Below are 10,481 nucleotides of genomic sequence, written 5' to 3'. Positions count from 1 at the left end.
CCACATGTTGTTTCTGGTTCTCTGCTTTTGGCCTATACTTCTGGGATAAATTCAGATCAAATTTAGGCCAAGGTTGATCTCAGATAGGCGAGAGGGGGCCTTGTGTTGTCTGGTGAGAAGGAAGTAACTCAGAAAGCTGGTTCGGTGAGTCTGGCCAAGGGTGGCTCTGCTTTTGAAGGGTGAGGAGCTCTGGGCTTCTGGAAAAATAAAACTAAAGCCCCTTGTTGCAAAACTCAGGAGAGAAGTTTGGATGGGGATGACAGTGACCTTTGCCCAGGTTTCTTTACCCCTTACCCCTCGTGGACCCTGTGGCCATAAGGGGAGCTCCATGGGCCTCGTTGTGTAGGAACATTCCTCCCAAGCCACACAAAAGCTGCCTGTGTCATTAACCGTGGAAGGGCCAGGCCCCCGGTACAGGCCATGCTCTGTGGTTGAGCAGAGCAGGGCGCCTCCGCCTGCACTCCACTGTGTAGACAGCGTTGGCGTTGGGATGGGAGCTATTTACAAGAACCAGGAGATCTGGCATCTGGTCCCAGCTTTGCTGTAACTTGCTGCGGGATCTTGGGCCTCTCACTTATCTCTCTCTGAGTTTCTGTTTCTTCATCTAGAAACTTGCATTGTTTGACCTCCAAGGTCCCACCAGCCCTGAAATCTGATGATTCTGAGATGAATCATAAAAGTGAGTCAACAAACCTCTCAAAGCCCGGGATTAGGTGAAGCCAGAGAGGGTAAGAAAGCAGAGAGGGAAGAAGTCGACCTAAGATAGTTTGGGACCAGGACAGGTAGATGATGTTGTGGCATTTTCCGTCTGTGGAAGTATTGTTCCCACCAAATATGCCTCTCTCGTACAGGATTCTGAGTCAAAACTCCTTCGATGGGGATGAATCTCTCATCGCATAACAATTTCCATCCAGAAAGATTTAAATGCAAACCCTCCTGGAAGAGAGAATTTTTTCATTGACTTAAATTTATACTAAGGTGTAAATGACTGACACGGGATTTATTCCAAAGAGTAGGTTTTGAAGGATGGGAGCCTAGATCTTGACACCCGAAGACAGAGAGAAGAAAGAACACCCCAAAGGGCAGGGGTTATAAAAGAATGCAATAATGTGATTCATCTACAGCCCAATGTTGCTTTTTCCATCACTGTCGTCCCCCCCCCTTCCCCCTTCTGATGCAGGAGCCACGTTGGTGAGAGTTCTGGTTTCGAGAACCAGAGGACAGAGGAGAGGCCGATCAAGCTGAGGTGTTGGGGAGGTGCCTGGAGGAGCTGTGTCTGCCAAGCCTGCCTTAGGCCCAGGTAACCAGCCAGAAAGACGACCTTGTTTCCTCAAGGGCTGGGGAGGGAGATACGGCGCCCAGCTGGCCTGCAGCCCGAGGCAGAGGGGCACCTGGAGGCAAGCCAGGATGTGCTGAGCTGGCAGGCCGGGCACTGCCTGCACGAGGCCCTGCATACATTTTGAGCCTTCAGTGTCCTCACCTTGTAGGAAAGTAGTAGCTTGTGTTCTAACCAGCTGTCCCTGTGTGTGATGCTTCCCATGATTTACTAGAGGGAGAGAACATTTGTTTCTTAACACAGACATCCAAGGGAGCCTCCATGATGAATGGCAGAGGCTTCAGCACGGAGGCTGCTGGGAGCGCTGGCCCTGGTGGCAGCCATGGTGCTCTGAGCCTCAGACAGGGAGGGGAGAAGAGGCCAGAGCCCAGGCGCCCCTGAGGGGACACAGAGCCACGGCTGGAGGAGGGATGGGGCCATTTGTGCTTGTCCCCCTGCTCCGTCAGCCCAGAGTCCGGGGGGGCCCCCAGCCACCAGCAGGTCTGAGAGAAAGAGAGAGATCTGTGGCAAGCCAGTGGCCGTGGTGGCCTGCGGGCACACGCGGGAACCAGGCCACCTTCCCGAACGGCGGGCGAGTCACTCCAGCTGGGTTTCTGGGTTTCCTTCACTGAACAGGCAGGAATAATTGACGCCGTTGTGGGGCCTGGTGTGAAGATGCGTTTCCAGCACTTAGGACACGGTGAGTAAGCAACAGCCGAGCTCGGTCTCCTCTCCCACGGGAGGCGACGTCCTTTGGGATCGGGTGGGGTATGCCCCCCNCCCCCCCCCGCCGCTGTCCTCTTCCCCCCCCTTCCTCAACCCCCGCCCCTCCCTTTGGCTTCTATTCCTTGCCTTTTGATGCTCTGCACTCACTGGGCACCTGTACCTGGGCCGCGTGCCCTGGCTGACGCCCCGGGTCACGGTGCTCCCCCAGCCCCGGGTGATGCTCAGGGTGGCGGTATGGTCTCTGGGCAACAGTGCTCTTGAGGGAGCACCCTGGCGAGCAGGCAGGGGTTTGAAGGGTTCTGGAGGCCGAGGTTCGATACGAGCCTTCTGCCAAACCTGCTGTCAGCACGGCGGCTGGGGAAGATCCCGACGGGACGGGGAGCATGGCCGGACCCCAAGCTCCAGACATGTCCAGTCTCCGCAGCAAGGGGGGGGGGAGCGGCACTGGCCCGGTATGTGTCGGGGGCCTGCAAAGCCTGGCTGACGGAGGGGGGTGCCCCCGGGGATGTCGAAGGGCCCCGGCGCCCCAGGAGAGGAAGTCCAGAGGCAGGGTTCTGGAAGCAGCAGGGGGACGGTGTGAGCAGCACGAAAACAAGATTCCTTTCCAAAGCCCATGTCCAAGGCAGGGCTGGGCTGTGAAGACTCGTTTCCAGAGAACTGGGCTCAAGGTAGGATGTGATGGAGCTGGCCTGAGCCACCAGCAGCTTCTTGTCCTTCTGTCCCCTGCTTCGTCCAGTTGGGGTGGCATCACATAAGGGCGAGAGCTGTCCGAGGGCCCGATGGAGGCGGACCTCTCAGGAAAGCCAGCCGCTGGAACAGCTCCAGGGGCACGATGCATGCGTCATGAATACCCAGCAAGGCTGGCGGCACGGGGGATTTATCGAGAAGCGCTGTGGTGATGTCACCTTTACCAGCGGACCACTCCATGGTTTTTATTTTGTTCCCCGACCCCAAGGCCATTATGGGCGTGGCAGCTCCGTTGGCAAGGCAGAAAAACCTGGGTTCCCAGGCGGCACAGTTGGCCCACCCTGGATTTTGTGGTTTACGCGTGCAGCACGAAAGAAGGATTCTTCCTCAGCAGTATCGTTCCACCGGCACAGGGGTAAAAGCAGCAAGAGGCCATCTCCTGCCTCCTATTTATGAAAACAATAGCTCAAGTTTATGGTATTAACCGTGAGCACCGCCACTTCACTTCCCCCCACACTCTCTCTCCACACCGTATACACGCACACACACACACACAAGTAGACAGACACAAACACACACGCAGGAGCACACGATATAGAAATACGCATGTGTATACACATAGAAATACACACGTGTATAACCACACACGTAAATACACACATAAACACACACATGAATGCACACACATATAAATACGTACACAAACACACACGCATACACATCAACACACACAAACACATGTATCAACACACACATAAACACACACGTATGCACACACACATAAACACACACATACATACAAACATGAACACACATATGAATACACACACGTGAACACACACATAAAAATACAGACACACATCCAAACAGCAAGCACAACTACAAACTCACGGCACACGGAGACACAGACACGCAGACTCAGAGACGCCCATGTACACATATGAGCCGCTTCTCTACGAAAACGTAAGAGTCTTGGTTTGGAGAAGAAAAGCAGACTAAGGCAACCTGCTGTTTAGGAAGTAACTGTGGTTAGAGCCTCTCACTGGTATTGGGATAAAACCTCTCAGTCCAGCTCTGGCAGCTTCTAGCTCTTTTGTAGACTCCACGGGATGAAGGAAAGCGAGATGGGCCTCGCTGGGCCCTACCTGGCTCTGCATTCCCAGACTGCAGAGGGAGTGGGCTCTTGGCAGAGGTGAGCAGGGGTGCTGGCTGCAATAATTTTTTAAAAATATTATTTATTTATTTATTTATGTCCCTGGGTCCTATGCGCTCTTGGTCTTGGCTCGCTTGGTCCTCCATTTCTGGGATGGGAGAGGAGTCGTACCACTCAGGGTTCGGTGCAAGAAACGGAAACTGCTCCAGGGGCGCCGGCTGGCTCAGTCGGTAGAGCATGCGACTCTTGAGCTCGGGGTTGTGAGTTCGAGCCCCATGTTAGGTGTAGAGATTACTTAAAAAATAATAAAATGTGGAAGGAAGGAAGGAAGGAAGAGCTCCAGATATTTTAAGCAGAAAGGGATTTAAGACAAGGGAAGTCGGTGCTTATGGAACCATCGGAGGCAGTGTTCATGCCCTGAAGCCATGATACCAAATGACGACAGACTGAGTGGCTTGAAACAACAGAAATGGATTCTCTCCACCATTCTGGAGGTCAGAAGTCTGACACTCTCTTGGGAGTCTAGAGGAGAACGCTTTGCCTCTCCCAGCTTCTGGTGACCATCCGCATTCTCTGGGGCTGTATCACTCCATCCTGCCTCTGTCTCCACATGGCTTTCTCCTCTCTTCCATCTGCTATATGGGCTCCCATCATTGGATTTAGCACTCACCTAGGTAATCCAGGATGATTTCGTCTCAAGATCTGAATTATATCTGCAAAGACCCTTTTGCCAAGCAAGGTCCCATGCACAGGTTCCAGGGGTTAGGACATGGCTGCAGCTTTTGGGAGGCCACCATTCAACCCGTGACAGAAGGGCTATTGTGAAAACTCTGGGCCAGATCTCCAGGAATGACTCCCAGAAGCCTGCAGGACTGACCCGCTGGGGAGCTGCCATCTTTGTCACATGCAGGAAGGCCGGGAGGCACCAATGAGCAGCCACGTTTAAAACCCTACAGCTATGAGCCCGGCATTGGGAAGTGGTCTCTGTTGCTCTGGCAACTGTCTCTGGACACTGACAAAACTGGTGAGTGGACACTGAAATGCTGCTTCAGAAAATTCCGTGTCTCTTGAGCTCATCAGTTGCCAGGCAGAGTTGACTACACAGAGATGACCGTGGGGAGATCTTGTTTGTTGTACAGCCAGCTTGCACTCATGTAATTTCTAGGAAAACCTTCTGATTTTCATTTGGGGCATCACCCTGTATAAGCTGTCTACGGCTGTGTAACTAACTAGCCCCAAACACCATGACTTCAAACAATCAACACCTCATTATTTCTCATGGTTCCGTGAGTTGACCAGGCTCAGCTGGGCGATGCTCCTGCTCCTCCTGGTGTCTGGAGGCCCCGCTGGTCTGGAATGTGCAGGATAAGCCCACCCACACAGCTGGCAGATAGAGCTGGTGCTGGCCGGGAGCTCAGCTCGGGGGTATTGGCCAGAGCTCCTTGATTCTCCTCAACCTGGGCCTCTCCACATGGCTTCTTGGGGGTGTGTTCCAAGTACACAAAAGCAGAATCCACAGATTTCCTAAGACCCAGCCTTGAAATATACAATGTTATGTCTACCATACTTTGGGGGTCAAAACAAGGCACAAGCCTGGCCTAGATGCAAGGGAATGGGAAACGAACTACACCCCTCAGTGGCAGGAGTGGCAAAGCATTGGGGACTAGCTGTAATTCACTACTCTCCCCTAACTATTCTCAAGCCACGTGGTCCTGGTGGAGCTGGCAGCCCTACCTGGAGCGGCCCGGGACTCGTGCCTGACCTATCAGAACAGCTTTTCCCCAGCATCAGTGATGGGATGAGAGACGGCCACCTGATCCAAGTCAGACCGAAATGGCAATCAGACTCACTTTGGGGACTTTTCTGAGAGCTCTCAGGAAAATATCCTCTTGACTTTCCATGCCGAACTTGAACCAGCATGAATATGAGGAGATGCTGCTGCCGTCTGGCTATCACCATGGGGGTCTAAGAAGGAAGCCCGAGCCAGGAGGAGGGCGAGGGGGAAACTGAGTCCAGATGACACTTGAGGTTCATTTCCTGAATACAGCTAAGCTTCTTCCGACTTGGACAGCCTCTGGGCCTCCCGGAACTGATCCCGTGGCCAGGGAAATGTGCCAGGGAAGTAGGTTGGGGTTCTACCTGTCCTTCCTCAGATGGAGTTCCACCGCTGTATGACCATTGATTAGGAAGCAGGTACAAGGACAGTGCTGTAACTTGTTCCTGTGGGCTTGGTAACATTCCAGTCTGTCCTTACGCCCTCCAGTGGGCACTCTGGGTGCCGAGTTCGCGCTGAGGCAGGAGCAATGATCTTTTGGCAGGGTCAGCCACACTTCTGGGGGGATCAGGCACTACAGTCCTCTGAAAATGGGGAGATGATAGGGGACCTAATGGAATTCCAGACTGGTGTGTTGTTCTGAGGGTGCCAGGCAGCTGCGCTCCTAGCCTTGCTCCGACCAGGACTCAGAACCTATAATCTTAACTACCTTCATATTTCTAAGATCTCCGTGTGAACTAAGGGACCCTCTGGTGTAGATTTAGATAGGGAATTTTAACATTTAACTAGCCACTTCTGGAGTGTGGGTTCCTGATTAGGTTTTTCTTTTTTTTTTAAGATTTTTTTTTTTAATTTATTGGACAGAGAGAGACACAGAGAGAGAGGGAACACCAGCAGGGGTAGTGGGAGAGGGAGAAGCAGGCTTCCCGCCGAGCAGGGAGCCTGATGTGGGGCTCGATCCCAGGACCCTGGGATCATGACCCGAGCCGAAGGCTTAACGACTGAGCCACGCAGGCGCCCCTGATTAGGTTTTCCTAATTGCTAACTAACTGCCCCTATGGTAAATGGACTTACATGCACACATGCGCACACACACACACACACACACACACTTTGTACATACAGAGATGCTTTAGAGTGAATTGTCACCCAGATAATATGACACCATTCTGGTTTTTATAAAAAGCTCCCTCTCCTCTTGATTGCACTGAGAGGGAAAGTAGATGATGAACAATGTAGTTGAGCCAATCAGGGGAAGCTCTGCTATGCGAGGGACCCTTGTTCTGGGGTCCTTGGAGAGGCGCCAGGGTATCCCGAAATCCTCTGAATGATAAGGAAAACGAATTGTGTCACTGCGTGTGTATGTTTGGAGTGTGGAGGCAGGGAGGTGGCAGCTTCTATCAGATTCTCAGATTTTCCTGAGACCCAAAGGTGTTAAGAATCTCTGAACTAGGCACAGTTGGGGAGAGGAGGTGTAAAGAAGCAATTTGCCTGGAGATAGCCCGGGGAAGCTTTAGCAGTTTCCTCGTAGACTCAGATCTAACTAACGGTCCGCGACTCGGGTTCTGCAAAGAAGATTTCAAAATAATCATGGGAGGTCAGAGAGTGGACTAAACCTTGAGCTTTTCAGAAGCAATGGCGCTTCGGGAATATGTTTATTTTTAATTTTTAGAAGTTTTAAATTGGAGTAAAAACCACATACTGTAAAATTTACCATCTTAACCATTTTGAAGAGCGCAATTCAGTAGTGTTAAATATATTCGCATTGCTGTGCAACAGATTTCCAGAACTTTTGCATCTTCCCAAATCATCGAACAACTCCCTCTTCACGCCCCTCCCCGCAGTCCTTGACTACTCTGGGGACCTCATCTAAGTGGAGTCATGCAGCGTTTGTCCTTTTATAACTGGCTTATTTCACTTAGCGTCATGTTTTTAAGGTTTATCCGTGTCGTAGCAGGTGCCAGAACGTGGTTCCTCTAGAAAGCTGAGTGATATTCCACTGTATGGCTAGACCACATTGTGTTTCTCCATTCATCCGTCGATGGACATTTGGGTTGCCACCACTTCTTGGGTACTGTGAATAATGCTGCTATGTACATGGGTGTGAGAAATATCTCTTCGAGTCTCTGCTTTCAATTCTTTTGGATAAACACCCAGAAGTGGAATTGCTGGATCATATGGCAGTTCTATGTTTAATCTTTTGAGGAACCACGGTACTGTTTCCATAGTGGTAGAAGCAATAGTGTGTTTAGCTGAACCTAGAGCAGGGTCACTCAGAGTAAGGCACTGAAATGCTGGTCTTTCTAAAAATAGCTTTTTCTCGGGGTGCCTGGGGGGCTCAGTCAGTTAAGCATCTGCCTTTGGCTCAGGTCATGATCTTGGGGTCCTGGGATCGAGCCCTGCGTCCCTGCTCAGCAGGGAGTCTGCTTCTCCTTCTGCCCTTCCCCCTGCTTGTGCTCTCTTGCTGTCAAATAAATAAATACAATCTTTAAAAAAAATTTTTTTAATAGCTTTTTTTTTCTTTTCATTTTTTGGTCTGTGAAGGCAGTATGGGGTCATGGTTGGGGGCAGTTACAGAGAGCTGAGTTCAAACTTCAACTCCTCTACCAACTGGCTCTGTGATGATCTCTTTACTCCATTGTCTACTTAGCTATGAAATGGGTAATAGCAGCACTCAGCACGCAGGACTGTCCTGAGGATTAAATAGGATCACATGTTGGTCACTAAGGATGGAGACCCAGAGTAGCTGGGTCTTTTGTTCAGGAAAACACATCACTGTTTTCATGAAGAAGGATCAGAGCCGGGCGCCATCCGGAACGGAGAGGTTGGGACAAAGGGAGATGACTTGCCCTGGGAACAAACCAATAAGAATTCCACAGGCAGGCTGAGGCTCCCCCAGGCTGGGGCAAGAGAATTGAAGGCCTCAAGAGGGAGAGGAAGGAAACGGCAAAATGGCGCCCTCAGAAGGCTTAGAAGAGAGAAGGCCAGACATGGCTGCCCCGTGAGGGGAACTGGCTGGGAAATCCTAGGACATCTAATTGGAAGTTGCTTCTTGCCCTTCGCTGTGCTGTAATGACCCGCCATGAGTTGCAGACCTTCCATCAGGGGGTGCTCCGGGGGGGGGGGGGGGGGGTGGACACACAATCATTTCTATTTAACAAACTTATTCCGCACTGACCATGTGCTAGAGTCACTTCCCAAATACGGACCCTCAGAAGAACCAGATGAGAAAACTGAGGCACAGAGCAGTTGAGTGACTTGTGCAAGGTCTCAGAGTGGGGGTCACTGGTCGTGCCCGGATCCCAGGGCAGGGTCCCCCACTCCCCCCACCCTTCAATGCCCCTGCTCACAGCTCCTCTGCCATGCCACTTCTCCAGATGGGGAGGAGGGAGCGTGAGGGAGCCAAGGGGGGGGTGGAGGCAGCAGCAGCCGCCCGGGGAGGGGAGGAGAGATCATCTGACAAGGGCCTCAGACGCAGGGCCCCCACGCAGATGCGAAGGGGAACTTGAGGCCTCTGTGATCACACGGCACCCGGGGGCCGCGGGGCAATTGCTCAACAGCTAAGAATGTGGGTGAGCATCGCCTCTCCCCCTGGGCTGCTGATGACGTCCCTCCTTCCAATCGCACACCTTTGGCAACAGGGTCAGAATTCAACCCGGCAGCCAGGAGAACATCCCCAGAGGCCAGGCGGGTCTAGGGCCTTCGGCAAGGGCAGGGAGGACAGGCCTCTCCCCGAGCCACCCCTCACAAGTGGGGTGGCTGAGGTGGCGGGCTGACTGTCCTGCCTCTCCTGGCTTGACGCCCATGGCGGGCTTCGGAGTTAGTCAGGTGGGGTGTGGGCGTTCGAGATTCTCACCAGGACTCACTTCCTCACTTGGTGCTCGTGTGTGCGCGTGACAGAGAGAGCGAGCGAGGGACAGAGAGGTGTGGCACCCCCACCTCATCTCCGCAGAAAGCCAACAAAACACCTCTCTCTCCCTCTCTTTTGACGATTCTTCACAGATCCCTTTCCTTCCCGAAGGTTTTACTGAAGACGTGAAGATGTGTGCGCGTCCCCGTGTGTCTCTTCTGCCCGGCTCCCCACTTCCCATGACAAGAGAAAACAAAGAAGATGAAAAGGAAAAACAAAAGAGGAAAAAGGAAGAGACAGGGAAAGAAAAATCCCTTCCCTTCTCCTCGGTCAAGGTCAATAACCTTGACTTTCCGGGCGGCTGTGGCCCTTGCTGCCTCCAGCCCTGAACTACCTCTCCCAGAGTTCAAGTCCCTCGAGAGGAACAGGAAGTATTTTGACGCGTTTAACATTTGTTTTCAGAACAGACGGGCGATCAGGTAGACACTCGAAGTGTTCGTGAGTGGGCAGGGCGACCGAATTATAGAAAACACTGCCTGTGTGCTCCGTGGGCCCATTCTCAGCCTCGTCACCAATTCCTTCCACCCTCCTCCGAAGCATTAATTTCTTGTCAACAGTCAGCCCGAAGGAGGAGCCTGAAGCTCTCAGGAGTGTGGGCTCTCCAAACAAGTTGTTTTTCATCCGAAAATTGGAGACTTTTGCTTGAAAAACAACGGCCTATGGGACAGTTGTGGCAGTGGGGTGGGGGTTCTTCTGGGAGACAGCAACTCTGAGGGAAGGCCCTCTGCCCAGCCCAGAGAGAACACAGACGCCCCCCGTAAATGCACAGAGAACCCTGGGGAGACTCTTCGGGGGGGGTCCTCCTTAGGCTCACTGGTTCCTCACTACAATGTCCCCAGATTGGAACCACTCTACTCCTTGTTGCCTCCGATCTTGATGTCGGAGCCCCCCCCTTCCCGGGTCCTGATCAAAACTT

General features: G+C 52.4%; 1 long non-coding RNA gene across 1 annotated transcript; it reads left to right on the top strand.

The window, feature by feature from the left end:
- Positions 1–1,230: 1,230 nt before the first annotated feature.
- LOC117797366 lies at positions 1,231–3,272 on the top strand. Its single transcript, XR_004622300.1, has 3 exons — positions 1,231–1,300; positions 1,952–2,015; positions 2,997–3,272. It is a non-coding gene; the product is annotated as an uncharacterized LOC117797366 (long non-coding RNA).
- Positions 3,273–10,481: the final 7,209 nt, after the last annotated feature.

The sequence above is a fragment of the Ailuropoda melanoleuca genome, chromosome X (assembly GCF_002007445.2).
Source record: "Ailuropoda melanoleuca isolate Jingjing chromosome X, ASM200744v2, whole genome shotgun sequence".
NCBI lineage: Eukaryota > Metazoa > Chordata > Mammalia > Carnivora > Ursidae > Ailuropoda > Ailuropoda melanoleuca.
Note: the sequence above shows the minus strand (reverse complement) of the source record. Positions and strands in the feature narration are given on the sequence as shown.